The sequence below is a fragment of the Schistocerca piceifrons genome, chromosome 6 (assembly GCF_021461385.2).
Source record: "Schistocerca piceifrons isolate TAMUIC-IGC-003096 chromosome 6, iqSchPice1.1, whole genome shotgun sequence".
In the NCBI taxonomy this organism is placed as follows: domain Eukaryota; kingdom Metazoa; phylum Arthropoda; class Insecta; order Orthoptera; family Acrididae; genus Schistocerca; species Schistocerca piceifrons.
The window spans coordinates 120,844,440-120,864,172 of record NC_060143.1 but is presented as its reverse complement, the minus strand read 5'-3'; positions in this window follow the sequence as shown (position 1 = coordinate 120,864,172).

Sequence of the window (19,733 nt, the reverse complement as noted above, 5' to 3'; positions counted from 1 at the left end):
GTCGCACTCCCTACACGACGGCGGTCCGTCGCTTTGTGGGAGAGGAATGTTCTGGAGTAACCACAAGCGCCGGAACTAAGACGAATTCAAAACCAGAGAAGGCGGTGAGGAATCGTCGGCCAATCGTGCGCGGAATTGGACCGCGCCGTGCCGGGAGTGACACCCGGAAGAAATGAATGTAAGCGCTGCTCCTGCTAGCCTTGTCCGCTCAGATGTGCTCAGTCTGTGACGGACATTAGTGCTATGCTATCAGATTGTCGTGATCTGTGTCAAGTGCTTACTTGGACTTCGTGTATAGCAAGAACTTTACTGTTTTCATGTCGCCTCTTGCTGTAATCAAGTAAAGTGTTGAAACTTCCGGGCAGATTAAAACTGTGTGCCGGACCGAGACTCGAATTTGGGACCTTTGCCTTTCACGGGCAAGTGCTCTACTAACAGAGCTACCCAAGCACGACTCACTTCTGGAAACATCTCCCACCCTGTGGCTAAGCCATGTCTCCGCAATATCCTTTCTTTCAGGAGTGCTAGTTCTGCAAGGTTCGCAGGAGAGCTTCTGTAAAGTTTGGAAGGTAGGAGACGAGGTACTGGCAGAATTGAAGCTCTGAGGACGGGTCGTGAGTCGTGCTTGGGTAGCTCAGTTGTTAGAGCACTTGTCCGCGAAAGGCAAAGGTCCCGAGTTCGAGTGTCACTCCGGCACACAGTTTGAATCTGCAAGGAAGTTTCATATCAGCGCACACTCCGCTGCAGAGTGAAAATCTCATTCTGGAAGTTAAGTATTGTCAATTTGCTTTCTAGAAATAAAACTGTTAATGTTATCTGTTTGAACTGTTGTGTAGCATTCCGAGAACTCTCTATCCCTTGTGCACTCAATTAGCGACGAGTAAGACCCCACATAATAAGTCACTATTTCTTTCGTAAGAATCCAAAAATGTCAATGAAGCAGCAATACAGTTGTTATTGTGGTTTTCTGTCAAGGTTTGTAGTACAAATCTTACACAAAGTTCGTGATAGCCTAGCTGCTGTGCAACGATCTGATGCAACAAACTTCGTGAAATTTGTGGAAAATTGATGAGAACTCCATCATTGTGAATCGGCGGGAATCTTTTCGTCGACTTTATCACTAGCACTTCAGTCACGACCCTTGGTCATTCACTTCTGTCTTCATCGTAAACATTATTTCGACCACTTTTTACACTGTCCTTGGTTCACTCCATCTTCAAGTGATGACGTTGTTTACGTACACTTCACAGAGTTGCCGATCAATTTTGGAAGAGGAGGAGCTTACAGCCTCTCAACGGCAAAGTTATCAACGGATAAATTTAAATCGGTTTACCCTTTTTTGCCAGCAAGAACCTTATTACTGAGGGCACTTCGCAGCTAGCGGGATTTTAAATTTTAGCACACATTTAAAAGTTTTATTGTGGAATGACGGGAAACTACACGAATGTCACGCTGGCACGATTGAATGTCGGCTGAACGGACAAACGTTCAGACTGCAATACGGCCGCTCTAGCCTCGCCCATTGTGCTGCAGGCGAAAATGAAATCTACTTTCTGGATAGCCGTCGTACATTGAGGCAATGTATTTGAGTTACTCTACTTCTGTTAACAGATACGGCAAACAGTTGTGATGAGGCCACGGACGAGGCGCGCTAGTAACCGCTATTATCACCGATTACAGCTACATATAAGACGCATTTTTCACTTTTAAACATTCTTAGTACATATGTTTTGTACCATTTCAGTGGTAGTCATACTTCGTACTTGTAAAATCCACAGTTAACTCGGGGGAATGTAAGACTTTAACGGAAGAGGAGACTGCTATTTGTTGGAGATTTGTGTAGAATGAACAGCAGCTGATTGACCAAACAGAGTTCTAAATATGTGTGGGACAAGAAGTCAACAGTAGCCTTGATTCAAGAAGTTAGGAAAGATTTGGAAAGAAACAACGTAAGTGAAAAAGACGCAACGGAAAGAGAGATTTCTGAGAAGAAATTGTTAAAAATGGAGTGAGTCCATTGCAGGAGGGAGAAGAATGCAGGGTAAAAAGTGTGTGAGGAGAGGAAAACGACACCTAGTGAGAAGATGAAAAATTTTTAGGGAAACAAGAAAGAGCAAAGGAGGAAGCATTGAAATTGGCGCGTGGTCCTTAGATGACCCAAACGGAAAAAGAAAGAAGAAGAATAATAATTCAGCAGCAATATTGTTACTTGGAAAATCATAAACAGTAACAGAATTATAATAACAATGACAATAATAATTATTATAATCACAACAACAATGCCGTTACTTTAACAATTTTTTAAAAGTGATTACAGGTACAAATACTTCACACCTCACCACTTTATGCGGCACGTGTCACCCGATCTTGCACCAGCTGTAGTTTCCCCTTGCAACTCACTTAGAGATTTTAAGGCGCGAAGATTTACAGAATTAAAAAAGAAAAAGAACAACAGTTCGTAAGCGGCGAAAATGCTATTTCATCACACCTACCCTCACAAGTGGTCACAGCAATGGCTCGACATTGCCCATGGTAGCTGCTCCCTCCTCCATTTACTGCACAAGTCAGAGATCGTTTAATTCCACTGTTAATTACTTTTTGTGAGCGAAAGTAGTTCAAAATCTGTATCAGGAAATTCAGTTACCTTTGAGAAGCTTTATGCGCTGCGTATTAAGTGTTCCTGAGGTTAACGTTTCTGACGTGCTCTTGAGATTCCAGACCTTACGCCATTTATCTCCAAAAGAAAATGTTTAAAGGGTTTTTCACATGGAATGCACATCATGATTCCTGTTTTTTATGCAATTAACTGAGCACGATGACAGCTTATTGCTTACTTTAGAGAAGTTTTTTTTTTTCGAAAACAACTTCAGAAAGTGAGTTACTCTTGTCGTCCCATGCAAAGATTATCGCGCAACAACAGGGGCGTTTTGTCAGAAGAGAGTACACCTGCAGACGCAATATCGCTGCGGTATGCATAACAGGGGCATCACAGTGTCGGTAGGCAGTGGCGCGGCAGCTAGACACGTAGTACAAGCCTTAAGTACAAGGTGCAGTGCGACTGTTGTGAAAAGAACGTTTAATTTTCACATAAACTCAACGTGAAATTCTGGCGATAAATCGTCGAAATATAAAGTCGCGTCCAGCCGTACTGAAATGGTAGCGGCGACTCGACCAAGGCAGTACGGACATGGGTGACGGTTGAAGGAAGCCCATCGACAAAGACCACAGGGGACAATGTCCAGCAATCGAGAAGCTGATTCGAAACAATCGCATATTTTCCAACGATGGGCAGCTTACACAGCAGTCTTCGTGTGGTTCCGTAATCAAGGAGCGGAATTCTACCGCCGAGGAACTAAGCGATTTATAGAACCATTCGACCATAGTTCACAGAGTCTTGGCGACAATGTTGACATGTTACGTATGTGTGTCACCGTGGAGTGTAGTCCAACATTCAGTAAAAGTTTGTTGGCTTGCCGTAAGAACGTGTAATTTTCTTTTTCAAGTTTCCCACCGTGACATACTCAATAATAAAGAAAAATACTGGAAAGATATATAATACTTACATACTTTCCGTAATGTTATTTCAGTTGACTGCAAACAGTTTACTCTTAAAACGACGTTCGTATGAGATTCTACAGTGTGCATTGGATTTTTAGCTCACCACTTTTCTAATTTCTCTAGAAGCTAAATATTGTAACTGAGATATTTCATTAACTAAACTCTATCTAATAAAATCACACACTTCTGAGTATAGAAAAAACTAAGACTATAGTACTCTGCTTTCTGCAAAAAAGTTGCATTTCAAAATTTACATAATTACGTTCAAAAATGGCTGGTTCAAATGGCTATGAGCACTATGGGACTTAACATCTATGGTCATAAGTCCCCTAGAGCTTAGAACTACTCAGACCTAACTAACCTAAGGGCATCACACAACACCCAGTCATCACGAGGCAGAGAAAATCCCTGACCCCGCCGGGAATCGAACCCGGGAACCCGGGAGTGGGAAGCGAGAACGCTACCGCACGACCACGAGCTGCGGACCATAATTACGTAACAGTTCTTTTCGTGTAGTAATATTTCTCGAACTATGGAAGTTAGAAAAATGCGAAATATTCTGTACTCAGATAAAAATTAAGAGGTTCGAATTTGGAATATTAGTCTTAAAATAAGCGGTTATTAGCGAGGTCTGACTTTTAAGTGCACGTGATTTTCTCTAGCCTTAAATTTTGGATATTTGCTGAAATATAATGTTTCTACTTATAACATTGACTGAAGTCAAGTTTCACAAACATATTGAACAATAAAGAACATAAAACTGAAGTTTTTATAAGAGATTTTGTTTGTATTAGCTGAATGGCTGTAGATCTACATATCTTAAGTACCGAAAAAAGATTTGTATCAAAACTAAAGTGAAACAGTTAATCAACAACAGTTAATCAAATCGCAGATCCAATACAGTGCATTTATATTTATAAACCGTGGTTTATAAACACTTAATATTATTTTATGGTAACTAACAGCATCGAAATAAACACATTTCAGAATCCACCGATGTTATTCAATTCAAAGGATTAAAATGTGGAAAGTGCATTACATCACGGAGATGCATTTCGGAGTGCCATGTAGCAGAGTTTACCGTATATTGATTGACCTTCTGGCTGCGCATTTATGACTGTTACATATGGTCGCTATTCTCTTCGCTGGAACTTGGTCCTCATACTTATTTATATTTTCGACACTTCTACTTTCCTTATACTTGAAAAAAACCGATTTAGAAAATTACAACAGAATACGGCAAGCAATAAGATAAAAAAGTTTTCATCTTGATACTATGATATCTCAGTAGACAACGAAATCTACAATATTTGAAGAGTATATAATGCTGCCAACAGAAATACCGTGAGCTTCTCTGGAATTAATAATTAGTTTTTAAATAAATTCTTACGCTACTATGCCAAAACGCTGTGTTACCAGCATACGTTGCCGACATTCTTGGATCACTTTGATCTGATGAACCTCATCGTCCCGGTTTCTTTCACACTTGCCACTGTAATCGTGAACAATTAAAAGAAAGAAAAAAAACGTTAGTGACGAGAGACTGGTAAAGTATTTGGCATTTGCACTATCATTTTAACTGATAACAGTCTCACGCACTTACTTCGTTACTACATGTTGCCACGTCGTCAATAAGATTGTTTAACTTACACTACCGTTCATTAATTTCAATACACGTTGTTATTTCAGATTTACAGCACAAATCAACCATTACTTCTCATAAAATATAATTATGTTAACTCCCACATATATAATACAATCACAATCATTATATTTTACTTTCCTCAAAGTATCCTCCGTTGGATTTAATGACGGCCTCACAAACTCGAGGCATGCGGTCAATCAGTTTTTATAGCTATCGTGAATCTATATGATTCCATACATCCTGATGATCTTTCCAATAGTTTTATTAAATGTATTGTGTGAAACTTAATGCAGTAGGCAGAAGTGTTGTAGGAACTGTGAAGCGAAAGAGGTATCGATAGCTGTTGGGTCGAACATTGATGCATACAGTCGCAGATGGCGCGTAAGCACGGCGATATGGAAGCAAGTACTGTGTGTAGTAATGGTGTGCATTTAACGCGATATTAATAGCGGACTTTCTTGTGTTAGGCCTGTTCGAAATTTGACTTGATGATAGATATTCTAAGCGGAAGTTGTATTACGCAAACGCTGTTGGTTTTTGCAGAAATATACTTGTGGCAGTGACAATGCCCTCGTGAAGAGACAGTATTGTCGTCGGTTTAGAATTGAGCTGCACTGCATAAACTGTGAATTTAATATTGCTCAATTTCTTGAGTACGATATATGTCGTATGCTAAAACACTAACAGCCAATGTGGAAACTGTGAACTGTGTTGCTACGTAAGTGACTGTTCTCGTGGGAACAGTGTTATCGTGAGCCATGAATATTAGCTGTCGATGGACTGTCTAACTTCAAAGTTGGCAAATTATAGCAAATGGAGTGTTAATTTAACCAAGTCATGGGGACTGTGCCCAACCATCGTGCGTGAAAGTTGCAGTTGAACTAATACAACCTTCAGGTGCTGCATAAGCAGTTACTTTGTTTCGGACTAGGACAAATGGATGCTACGCAACATATTACCTCAGCCAGCCGAAACAGGATTTAAGGAAATAGGATATTTTAATGCCAAGGACACGACTGGATGAACTCAGAGGATTCATATCAGCAACTTGAAACTGCTTCTACCGTCGTCGCCACATCATGCCGACCCAGAACAGATAAGACTCAAAACCACTCCTCCCTTCGAGGAACACAATTGCAACCAGTTTAATTTCTCTCTGCTTTGTGATAGACTATCTCTTAATTTTTCTCTCTGTAAATAAAAGTAGTGTATTGTTAAGTCTGTTCACCTTCAGTGATTGCTGACACCACCACTAACAGCGGTTACTGCCATAATTTATTCGTTTTTGTTTTTCAGTGAATTTGTACTAGTTGGTTAAGCGTTGTATGTGTCTTTTGGAAGGGTGTGCTTCGAAGTGTATATACAGTAATTTAGACAGGAGAATTTATGTGTTGCACTTCGAAATGTGGCCAAACGTGTAAGTTGAGGCATCTGCCATTGAAGTTATTTACACCGAGCAATTACAAAGAAGTAGCTTAATCGACATTGGTTCAAGTTAGCGTATTTGAGGGAACTTTGAATCTGACAGCAGTCAAAGTACGCGATCTCTGTTTACATGCCGCTTAATGTCATATTCCCACTCATTCATATTTATGTGCAAATTTATCTGGGTTTAATTGTTACTGGGAAGCAAAATTACAGTATATTGTCTCATTATTTATCAAATTAGTTACAGAGTGTTTTACTGTTTTCCACTATCAAAGGATTTTATCAAAATGGTTCAAATGGATCTGAGCACTATGGGACTTAACATCTGAGGTCATCAGTCCCCTAGAACTTAGAACTACGTAAACCTAACTAACCTAAGGACGTCACACACAACCATGCCCGAGGCAGGATTCGAACCTGCGACACTAGCAGTCGCGCGGTGCCGGACTGAAGCGCCTAGAACCGCTCGGCCACCGTGGCCGGCAAAGGATTTTATCATCAGGATTTTAACAGAATTGTGCTTTTGAAGTTTCCAGAAGTAAAAGGAGTTCGTGGGGTTTACACAATATTAAATTACTTCATGCAGTTTTTCTTTAAACATTTTCTGATTACAAATTCACAGTCATAGTAAATCTCCAGGAACCGTTTTCTTCACAGACAGCCATACCATATAATTCAGTATTTTCCGTTTTTCCTTTGATACAGTGTAGTTCGTACAGTATGCCGACCGATTTTTTGGGTCATTATGCTGTTGTAAGGTGAACCTTTACCCTATTAAGTGCAATCCACTTCGTATTGTATGATACTGATGTATGCAGTGGTACTGCTTCTGATTCATAGCCCTTTCTACTTTCTCAATGTCGTCATCTCTATCTTTCTGAAAAAAAAAGGACTGGAACCAGCTGAACTGTGATACTATAAAATACGTTAAAATTAAAGAGGAAGGAGAACATACGAAATCACGATTTTTCTATTCAACTGAGTAAAAAGTAGTGATGTAAGTGTCTCTGGTTGGCAGAACTTATGCTAAGAATTCAGATATTAAATGATATAGCAGTTAAAGGAAATGTACTGATTACATACTGTCAAATAAAACCATGAGCAGCACTTTTAAAAGTTGTTGATGATTCTGGGCATAGCAAGTGTGAAGAAACCACGAAAATGGTGCAGCATAACCAGAAACTGAGGACTTCTGACACCTATCTGACGAATGACAATAGCACGGAAAACCCCAAGAACGTCAAGTATCGTATTTGCTAGTGAAACCAAAATCATCTTAAAAGCGAAAGGTTTCTTCCTGCCCCTAAAATACGATGGTGCTGGTGGCTGTTAGGAGATTCTTGTGGTGATAGGCACAATTTATGGAATAAATTATTCCGCTTCAGCACATCACATTCAGCTTCCTTCACTAAATTACATGACACGCACAAAAAGTTAATCAGCGGCACATTACCATAAAAACACCATCGAAGCAGATGCCGATAAGAATTTATGGACAGCAGCCACGCAGGCCAGTCTAGCATCGAGACTGTGGCCCTCCCTCACTCCAACCCCCCTCCCCCCCCACTCTGACTTACCGCTGTTCCCTTACGTCTTATCTTTCCTCATTCCGTAACTTTCGCAACCCCAAAGCATACAAAGTATGAGGAGCTGCCAAACGATCCGGTCTACACCTATCGCTAAAACGGAAAAGTAAAACAAGCACTCAGAGCACTTCCATATAAATTGTCACATAGAGATACCCTAAGCAATTTCATGTGACATATTTAAATTCCACAAAATTAGACTGTTGTTTGTTATATTGTTTTTCCCGTAAGATGGGAAAAAGCTTCCTGATATCAAGAGGATGACTCAGTAAATGTATATACGCTGAAGAGGCGAAGAAACTGGTTGACCTACCTAATATCGTGTAGAGCCCCCACGAGTACACAGAAGTGCCGTAACACAACGTGAGGTGGACTCGAATAATGTCTGAAGTAGTAGTGGAGGGAATTCACACCATGAATCTCCCAGGGCTGTTCGTAAATGCGTAACCTTGCAAAGTCTCCCCGATATGCTCAATAATGTTCATTTCTTGGGAATTTAGTGACCAGCGGAAGTGTTTAAACTCAGAAGAGTGCTCCTGGAGCCACTCTGTAGCAATTCTGGACGTGTGGGGTGTCGCATTGTGCATTGTCCTGCTGGAATTCCCCAAGTCCATCGGAATGCACAATGGATCTGAATAGACGCAGGTGATCAGACAGGATGCTTATGTACGTGTCACCTGTTAGAGTCGTATTTAGACAAGTCAGGGATCATTATCACTCTAACTGCACACGCCCCACACCATTACAGAGACTCCACCAGTCAGAATAGTCCCCTGCTGACATGCAGGGTCCATGGACTCACGAGGTTGTCTCCGTACCCGTACACGTTATCCGCTCGATACAATTTGAAACGAGACTCGTCCGACCAGGCAACATGTTTCCAGTCACCAACAGTCCAATGTCGGTGTTGACCGGTCCAGGCGAGGTGTAAAGCTTTGTGTCGTGCAGTCATCCAAGCGTACACGAGTGTAACTTCGTCTCCAAAAGCCCATATTGTGACGTTTCGTTGAATGGTTCCCACGCTGACACTTGTTGATTGGCCAGCATTGAAATTTGGATCAATTTGCGGAATGGTTGCACTTCTGACACGTTGACCGACTCTCTTCAGTCGATCTTGGTCCCGTTCTTGCAGGATCTTTTTCCAGCCCCAGTGATGATGGAGATTTGGTGTTTTACCGGATTCCTGATATTCACTGTACACTCGTGAAATGGTCGTACGGGAAAATGGCCAATCCATCGCTACCTCGGAGATGCTTTGTCCCATCGTTCGTGTGCCGATTATAACATCGCGTTCAAAGTCACTTAAATCTTGATAACCTGTCATTGTAGCAGCAGAAACCGATCTAACAACTGCGTCAGAAACTTGGCTCATACAGGCGTTGCCGACCGCAACGCCGTGTTCTTCTTGTTTACATATTTCTGTATATGAATACAGGGTGGTCCAAAAGTCCGGAAACACCCTGATAAAATCCAAATGGAGTAGCAAACAAGGAAACAGAGTCCTTACACACGAGGAACGGGAAGGGGGAAACTTTATAGGCTATGCCACCAACATGGCGGCCATCTTGAAAACCGCCATCTTGGATTCAACTCCAAAATTACAAATGGGAATGTGGTCCTGTGACATATCAAACAGATAGAGAATTTCATCAGAAAAACAATGCCATTGTTATTTTAAACATAGCTTTATTCATTCTTGAGTTATAACCAATTACTTGCGGCAGCAGTGGGACGTTCGGCAGCGTGAGTATTACGTGCTGTGAAGTCATAAAATGGAGTCTGAAACGGTGCAAAGTGACTATCCCATGCCTGATATGTTACATGTGTTTAACTGTTAGGTATCATTTGCTCATGCTAACGTTTTAATCATTGTTTCCTTATTTACAGGATACAAAATGTCATTAACACATGAAGAACGCATTGAAATCACCTTGATATCAGGAGAAAGAAGCACATGGGTTATTGCTGAGGATTTCAACAGTCGTCACTCAACCAGACAGCCCACCACTCACAGCGCAGTTGCCAAGCTTTTGGCTAAACTCCGAGCAACAGGTTCTGTCACAGATAAACCTAAGGAAGACCAAAATCCGCCACCGATGAAGCAACAACAGTGAGCATGTTGGCATCATTTAGTAAGAGTCCGCAACGGAGTACTCGTCGCCTGTCACAAGAATGTGGGGTTAGCCGCACCTCCAAACTGCGAATTTTATCGCAGCACAAATGGCACCCGTACAAAATTCAGCTACTCCAACACCTGAACAAGGGTGACCCAGACCGTCAGGTACAGTTCGTAGAATGGGTGACACGGCAGCTGTAGATAAACCTGCGTTTCCCCTATCAGGTGCTGTTCAGTGATGAAGCCTATTTATTTATCAATGGTGAAGTCAACAAGCAGAATCACAGATACTAGTCCTACACAAATCCACACTGGATTGATGCTTCCAAAACGGTCGACTCACAGAAAGTAATGGTCTGGTGTGGTGTGTGGGGTACCAAAGTCGTTGGACCTTTTTTTTATTGATGGTATGTTAACAGCCAACGGTTATCTGAGGTTATTGGATGAAGAAGTGTTTCCCTCGTTGTTAACGGAGGACGGGACATTTCCGGAATTCGTCCAGCATGATGGAGCCCCACCACATTATGGGCACAATGTGCGAGCATACCTGGGTGTGCAGTCCCCTCAAAAGTAGCTTGGTCGTAGGCGCGCTGTGGAGTGGTCTACCACATTCACCAAATTTGACTCATTTGGATTTTTTTCTTTGGGGTCATGCCAAAGCACTGGTTTATTCTGTGAAAATAAGGGATTTGCATCATTTAAAGCAGCGCATTGTTGATGCGTGTGGTCAAATTCAGTCAGATGTGTTGGTCAAAGTTCATCAGGACTGGGTTCGGAGGATAGCATTAACTATCCAACATAATGGACAACATATCGAGCCAATCCTATGATTGTTGGTGGTCTCTCGGGACTGTGTAACATCGGCGTAATGTCTCTTCGGCACATAACACACATGCTATCGAGCGTCCCACCGTTGTCACATGTAACTGGCTACAACCCGAGAATGAATAAAGCTATGTTTAAAATAACAACGGCATTGTTTCTCTGTTGAAATTCCCTATCTGTCTGATATATCACATGACCACATTCCCATTTGAAATTTTGGAGTTGAATCCAAGATGGCGGCTTCCAAGATGGCCGCCATGTTGGTGGCATAGCCTATAAAGTTTCCCCTTTTCCTTTCCTCTTGTGTAGGGACTCTGTTTCCTTGTTTGCTACTCCATTTGAATTTTATGAGGGTGTTTCCGGACTTTTGGTCCACCCTGTACACATGCCTATACCAGTTTCTTTGGCGCTCCCGTGTATTTTCCCCCGCATTCACAATAGCATAATGAATGTAATATCATAGCTAAGATATACAAAAAGCCTACACCCATCGCTTTAGTATTCGTTCATATGTTTACTGGATCCGCAGATAATGAAGAGACTGAAGGGATGTACTGGCTCTGTGAGGTAAAAGAAATTGATCAGATCGTTAAGAAAGACGACAATTTAATTGTGGTGACAGATTGTAATACGATAGTAAGCGAAGGAAGAGAGATAAATAATAGGAGAACATGGACTCTGCGAAAGGAAGTAACCTGGCAGAGTTTTGCATAGAGCACTAGTAAATTGTAGCTAACGCATGGTTAAGGATCACGGAAGATGTGTATGTTGGAAGAGACAACGGAATGACTCATATATAGAAATATGTCTTTAAACTATACAAAATTTTCCGGTATATTTGTGAACTCTGGGCATAATTTGTTGGATATGAAGCCGAAGAAATTTCAGTCAGATACGAAACTGTTGAGATGGGACATGGATAAATCGAAAGAATGAGTAGTTGTTGAGAGCTTCAAAGGGAGAATCATGCAAGAACTGACTTAAACAGGGGAAAGAAACACAAAATAACGTGAATGAGTAGCTGAGAGAAATGATACAGCGATGGTAGGAGAGGAACAACTGTGACAATGAGGCAGAGTCGAGTAGAAGTCCCTGGATAAGACATGAAATACTGAGTTTAACTGATAAAAGTAGGAACAAAAAAAAAATCAAGTGGAGCAGGGAAAAGGGAATTACTTTTACCTAGTATTCTGCCTAGTGGCAAGTCTGTGTCTTACTACGGATAATTTCTGAAACCAACGTTTCCTGTCTTCAGTTTCTTCCTTCATTCTGCTGTATCTTCCCCCATCTTTCATATCATCCAGGTGTTGACTATTTTTTCTTCCTCGTCTAGTTCGTTTGACCTTCCTTTTGTTGACGTCGAGTATGAACCCAGCTCAATTGGCCTTACTCTGAAGAGTTGTATTCAGAATAGTTCTGTTCTCTCCCACTCTTCTCAGCACATCGTTGTTTATCACTGGATCTGTCCACTTTAGCGTCTCTATTCTTCTCTAGCACCGCATTTCAAAGCTTTCCAGGTATTTTTCTCCATTTTTCTCACGGTGTACATCTCTTCTCCTTACAGTACAATGCTCCAGATGTAGCACCTCACGAGATTCTTCCTTAATTCCAAGCTCAACATGGTGGTCAGCAGAATCCTCTTCCTGATAATTACGGCTTTGGGCATGGCGATTCTTGCTCGAACTTCATTTGTGTAGTCGGTATCCTCCGTCAGAAAGCTTCCTGAGAACGTAAACTGAATCACATTCTCCAGTCCTCGATTGTCGACAGCTATCCTCATAGGTTTCTCTGGTTTTGATATCCGCATCACTTCTGATTTCTCGAAGTCGATTATCCATGTCACATTTCCACCCAGTTACCACCAAATGGTTCATCATGTGGTTGTCTTTGATTTTTGACGAGCACTACCAGGTCATCCCGAGACCCTGACGTTTCCGCACCCTTTCAAGCTTCTCTCGTCAGCCAGGGAATACTGTTGCATATAAAATTAGATATAGATGAAGTACAAAGCTGTAAAGCAGGAATAGCTAGAGAAGGAAATACAAGGCATTAGAAGCATACATGATGATGAAAACATACAATCTGTCTAAGGGATACTAAAAGAAACCTTTGGAGAAAACAGAAGCACCTCTATGAATGTCAAGAAATCTGGTGGCAAGAGAGTGCTAAAACACAGAGGGAAAGCTGAAAGGTGGAAGAAGTATATGTAAGAGTTGTATGAAGGAAACATGTTTGAAGGCTATATTACGGAAAGGAGAGAAAAGCTTTTGACACTGTTGCCTGGGATAAACTCTTCCTCAAACTTTCTCACGCCCGGCAGAGAGCTTCAAATTTTGCAAGATTTCACACAATCCCTCACTGCTAGATGATAACAAGACGGCCTCCTCAGCTGGCTCATTGGTAGACTTCACCTAGCGGCGCGCCTAATTTTCCGAACCTTCCCGCAGACTTGTCGATGCTGACGAATGGCGTCTGGGGGCGGCAGGAGAGATTGCTTCTCCGCCGGCACTTGGCCCACTAGCAACGCGGCGTTAGAGTGGCGGATCAATTCCACATTCTGTTTGACAAACTCACGAGACTGGTTCTGCTGCAGTTGCTGTTACTGCTTCTGCGGGCTCTACAGTTCCTGCCAGCACTGCAAAACTATTGGGTTCAAGGCGACCACAAATGAAGACTATGAAAAAAAAAAGAAAGTAAAGCATCATATGCATAAGAAAATACGCCGTAAACACTTCTGTATCTTCAGAAGTGTGACAACGCCGCGAAACCGTCATGTCAGCACGAATGTCACTACTGTTGCCGATTGTATATGCTCGACATGGAAGCCAGGGAGCTGGATCGTTGAAGAGATAACAACAGTGTGTGGATCACTCTACGGGGGAGCAGAGGTTCTGTACTCTACATAGAAACTGGCAAGGAGAAAAGCACAAAACATTACCAGCGCAAATGACCAAACAGCTAGCACAAGGAACCAAGATCACGACGTGATGCGAAATCAAGGTCTGCGTTAGTTGATCTCAGCCTGAGAACTGACTGATCTGGCCTATTCTGGCCAGCAGATAAATGGCTGGATCAGCGGTTCTGCCCATTAGACACTCTGTGAGTGCTGTCAATGATAGCTTTCCACACTACTCTGCTGCGAGACCTACGCCAGCAGATTTGTGTCCATACGTACACTGATCAGCAAGAACACTATCGCCACCTACCTAATAGCCGGTATCTCCACCTTTCGCATAGAAACGGCAACGACACGTCGTGGCATGGAAGCAATGAGGCCTTTGTAGGTCGCTGTAGGGAGATGACACCAAATCTGCACACACAGGTCACCTAATTCCCGTAAATTCCTGAAAGGGGGTGGGGGAGCTCTGACGCCACATTCAATCACATCCCAGACGTGTTCGATTGGGTTCAGATCTGGCGAGTTACTCGCCTCTGAGCTCCTCGCGCCACTCCATCACACACCTTGCCCTGTGACATGGAGCATTATCTTGCTGAAAGTTGCCACTGCTAACATGATCGTCATGAAGGGGTGTACGTGGACTGAAACCAGCCTACGATGCTCCTTGGTTATCATGGTGCCTTGCATGAACTCCAAAGGACTCATGTATGCCCACGTGAACGTTCCCCAGAGCATAATGGAGCCGCCTCCATCTTGTCTCCCTCGCACAGTACAGGTGTCAAGAAGCTGTGCCTTGGAAGACAACTAATTCCCATCCTCCCTTCGGCATGATGAAAGTAACGGGCTTCATCAGACCATGCAACGTCCTGCCACTGCGCCAACATCCTGTGTCGATGGCCACGTGCCCATTTCAGTCTTAGTTGCTGATGTCGTGGTGTTAACATCTGCACATGCATGGGTAGTCGGCTGCGGACACCCATTGTTAGGCGTGTCCGATGCACCTTGTGTTCAGACACACTTGTACTCCGCCCAGCGTTAAAATTTGAAGTCGGTTCCGCCTCAGTTCACAGCCTGTCCTGTTTTAGCAATCTGCCCAGCCTACAACATCTGAGATTTGTAACGAGATGTGGCCGCCCAACTCCACGACGTCTCGATGTGGTTTCAGCTTGGTTTCGTCATGTGATGAAGATGCTCACCATATCACTCGTCGAACATCCGAAAAGTCGTGCAGTCTCCGAAATGCTCGTGCTGAGCGTCTTTGCCATCAAAATCTGCCCTCGGTCAGACTCAGCTAGATCGCGCGTTTTCTCCGTTCTACACACGGACAGCACGCTCACTGATACTATCAGTGCACGTAGTGCACTGACTAGCAGTCATTCCTCGCCAGGTGTCGCTGCTACCACCTGGTTAATATCGATACTCGGCCGGTGGTCATAATGTTCTGGCTGATCAGTGTTTGTCGACTGGCGCCCATAATAGAGAGGAAGACCATGACTTTGAAAGGCTGCTGTTCTTTCAGACAATCTCCATTTCACTTATCAGACTTTACATTTGCTAACTTTTCAACGCAGTTATAAATGGAAATGCCGTGTGGCTAGGGCCTCGCGTCGGGTAGACCATTCGCCTGGTCCAAATCTTTCGAGATGATTCCGCTTCTGTGACTTGCGTGTCGATGGGGATGAAATGATGATGATAAGGACAACACAACACCCAATCCATGAGCGGAGAAAATCTCCGACCCAACCGGGAATCGAACCCGGGCCGTAAGGTATAACATTCCGTCGCGCTGACCACTCAGCTACCAGGGGCGGACAACGTAGTTATGAATCAGTCAGTATATCCTAGGAGAAGGAGATTTTAATAAGAGGTTGACTGTGGTCAGTGTACTTTAAGCAGCATATCTGCATGAGTTAATTTGCTGGCCAGGAGTAATTTCTGTCTGTTCTGAATTGAGGCTGGGTGTAAGTTCGCTAACGTGTGGTGGCCTGTCTCAAAGGCAGAGCGGACAGGCGGCTTTTCAGAAAATTTGGCACGCTGGAGTTTAGGCTTTCAATAATCCTCACCTCACACCCAGTCAGACTGATGCCACACCCTCCCGTGTCGGCAGGCCCGTGAAAGAACGCATTGTTATTCAAAAAGATTTCGGGCTAGCAGCCGGTCGTCATTAGCTTCCATCCACGATATTTCGACTGGACAACTCCCAGACACGCTCAGGTGAGTCATCGAAGACTGACGAAAGCGCCTTTTTCTTTTCTCTTTATTGTGATTTTGACACCCGTACAACAGGTAGGCTGGCAGCAGTATATTACACCGCTCTTCAGCCCAAGTGATAGCAATGATAAAACATAGAGGACACACGAGTTTGAACAATCGGCGAGTAAAAAAACAGTAGACACAGTAACATAAAAAACATGAAGCTGTTCACACTCGATGATAATCCACACGCCAAACTGTTGACACGACGCACAAACACTGATGATAGCGATGGCACATGTGAACGATGGAGCGTGATGGTGAACACTGCACACAAAACACGACGGCACACACGAGAAACGGATGGCGATGATCCCCGGCGCACGAATGTCCACGTAATGTGAGCGAGTCCTGGGACCTGCCAAGAGGGGAAGGAGGGTGAGGGGGAGGGAGAGGGGAGAGCAAAGATGCCAATGGCAGAGCAGATGGGAGGAAAGTTAGAGGGACGGGGGTAGGGGAAGCCTGGGGGAGGAGTGGGATGAAAGGGAGGAAGGAGGGAAGGGGTAGAGAAGGGAGGGAGGGTGCCTAAAGGAACAAACACAGTAAGAGGGAGGGAGGATCAAAGTTGGTAGGAGGGGTAGATGGAGGGGAGGAGGGTTTCATCAGAGAGAGGGAGCTGGCGGAAGCCACCTTCGGAGAGGGTAAGGAGGGTGGAGAGATGGAGAGCAGGTGGGACGTGGGAATACAGGCGCGGCAGCGGGTGGGGGTGGGAGAGGATGGGTGAGACAAGTGGATGAGGAGGATCGAGTTTATGGGAGGTGTAAAGGATCTGTATCCGTTCGAGGAAAAGGAAAAGGTGGGAAAACGGAATTAGGTTGTACAGGATCCACGTGGGGGAGGGGAGACAGATGCGATAGGCGAGGCGGAGAGCATGGCGTTCAAGGATCTGAAGGGATTTGTAAAAGGTAGGGGGGGGGGCGGATATCCAGGCAGGATGGGTGTGACAGAGGATAGGGCGGATGAGGGATTTATGGGTGTGGAGTATGGTGGAGGGGTCCAGACCCCACGTATGGCCAGAAAGGAGCTTCAGGAGGCAGAGTCGGGAGTCTGTCTTGGCTTGGATTGTCCGGAGATGGGGGGCCCAGGAGAGGCGACGGTCGAGGGTGACGCCAAGGTACTTAAGGGTGGGGGTGAGGGCGATAGGATAGCTATAGATGGTTAGATAGAAATGAGGAGGTGGAAGGAAAGGGTGGTTTTGCCTACAATGATCACCTGGGTTTTGGAGGGATTGACCTTAAAGCAACCACTGGTTGCACCAAGCAGTGAACCGGTCAAGATGGGATTGGAGAAAGTGTTGGGAACGCTGCAGGGTGGGGGCAAGGGCAAGGAAGGCGGTGTCATCGGCAAACTGGAGAAGGTGGACGGGGGGGGGGGGGGTGATGGCGGCGGCATGTCCGCCGTATACAAAAGGTACAGAAGGGGAGAGAGGACAGAGCCTTGGGGCACACTGGCGGAGGGAAAAAAGGTGTAGGAATCCGTGTTATGGATGGTGACATAGGAAGGACATTGGGAGAAAACGGAGCCGATCAGACGGACGTAATTAATAGCAAGGGCGAAGGTTTGGAGCTTGAAGAGGAGACCGGAATGCCATACGTGGTCATAGGCACGTTCGAGGTCCAGGGAGAGGAAGATAGCAGAGTGACAGGAATTAAGCTGTTTGGAAAGGAGATGAGTGAGGTGAAGGAGAAGGTCATCAGAAGAGAAGGACAGCCGAAAGCCACACTGGGTAACGGGAAGGATGCGGTGCTGGTGGAGGTGCTGGTGGATGCGGTGGGTGAGGATGGATTCCAGGACCTTGCTGAAGACTGAGGTAAGGCTGATCAGATGGTAGGAGGAGACAGCAGATGGCGGTTTACCAGGTTTAAGGAACATCAGGATATGGGAGGTTTTCCACAGGTCAGGGTAGTAGCCAGTGGACAGCACTACATTCTAGAGGCTTGCCAGTGTGGAGAGGAAAGAGACAGGAGCTTCACGAAGGCAGTGGTAGGTGACACGATCGTGACCAGGAGCGGTGTTGCGTTTTGTGTGGAGTGTAGCAATGAGATCCTGTGTAGTGATAGGGGCATTGAGTTCTGTGTGTGCCATGTTGTGCAAGTGCTGGAAACCAGGTGCGAGGGGGGGGGGACAGAGGTGTCAGTTCAGTCGCAGACATCTGGGAAGAGGGAGTAATCGAACTGGGGATTGTCGGGGATGGAAAAGACATTGGAGAGGCAGGAGGCTAAGTGATTGGCCTTACTAAGGGTGTCAGGGAAGGGATGATAATCATGGAGAAGAGGATAGGAGGGGGAGGGTTTAGTTCCGGTAAGGCGACGGAAGGCTGACCAGAACTTGGACGAGTTTATAGGAAGGGTAGCATTTAAACGGGTGCATGTCTGTCGCCAGTCCCAGTGTTTCTTAGCCACGAGCAAGTTTCGGATGTGTCGCTGGAGTTGCCGGTGGCATCGTAGTGTGTCCGGGTCACACGTATGGTGGAAGGCATGGTAGAGACGACGGGATTCATGGAGGAGGAGTACGGCCTGTGGGGGTAAGGTAGGATGGTGGGGGTGGATGGCGACAGTAGGGATGTGGGCCTCCACGGGCTCAGACAAAGTCTGCTGGAGAAAGGAGGTGGCATGGGTAATATCAACAGGGAGGTGGTAGGTGAAGGGGTGGCTATCGACCTGGGTGGAGAGAGTATCCTGGTAGGCATTCCAGTCAGCACGGGAATAATCATGGATGTACTTCGGGGGAGGGTCATGATGGGGGTCAGGGTGGGGACGACGACTGCCTGAAACAGTGAGGAGAACAGGGAAATGGTCACTACCAATGGCGTCCAGGACATCCATCGTTATGTGGTCAAGGAGGTTGGGGGAGGAGAGGACGACATCAGGAGTGAAGTTGGATTTGGGGCGGGTGTGCTGGGGAATGGGGACGAGGTCACCTTGGAGGGAGGAGACGAACCGATGCCACTGCCGTAACTGGGCGGCGAAACGACTATGGATATTGAGGTCGGCGGCGATCACGTAGGAGGAGAAGGTACGGTCAATGTGGGAGAGGAAGTTAAAAGGAATAGGGGTGTTAGGGCGGACATAGATGGTGGCGCAGGTGATGGGTAAGGCCAGGGAAGAAGAGACTAAGGATCAGGTGTTCGGTGGGGTCGGGAAGGAGAGGTTGGAGCCGAACTGGGATCTGTTGGTGATGACCAATGGCAACTCCACCATGCGCTATCGGGAAGGGATTGTCAGAGCAGTGAAGGAGGTAGGACGAGGTGTGAACAGTGTGGTGGGGCTGAAGAAAGGTTTCGTTAAGGAGGAAGGCATCCATGCGGTGGGTGGCGAGGGTGTGCATGAAGAGGTTCTTTTTGGTGGGAAGGGAACGGATGTTGGTGAACAGGATACGTTGCTGTCGAGCCATGACAGGGATTTAGACGAGGGTGTCGAGACG